Source organism: Odontomachus brunneus, unplaced genomic scaffold, assembly GCF_010583005.1.
Source record: "Odontomachus brunneus isolate Ranch 3 - 2012 unplaced genomic scaffold, Obru_v1 Obru_scaffold_058, whole genome shotgun sequence".
Taxonomy (NCBI): Eukaryota; Metazoa; Arthropoda; class Insecta; order Hymenoptera; family Formicidae; genus Odontomachus; species Odontomachus brunneus.
The window spans coordinates 1,494,207-1,494,461 of NW_022639508.1; positions in this window are offsets into that span (position 1 = coordinate 1,494,207).

The following is a 255-nucleotide window of genomic DNA, read 5'->3' on the forward strand; positions in this document are numbered from 1 at the left end:
GACGTGATGGCGAGCACGGCTCGCGTATATATGCTGCGCCCCTGGCAGCAACATAGTCCGGTGCGGACGTGAAGGCGAGCTGGGCTCGCGTGTATATGCTGCGTCCCTGGCAGCGACTAAATCCTGTGCGGACGTGAAGGCGAGCTGGGCTCGCGCGTCTATGCTGCGTCCCCGGCAGCGACTAAGTCCTGTGCGGACGTGAAGGCGAGTACTGCTCGCGTGTATATGCTGCGTCCCTGGCAGCGACTGAGTCCT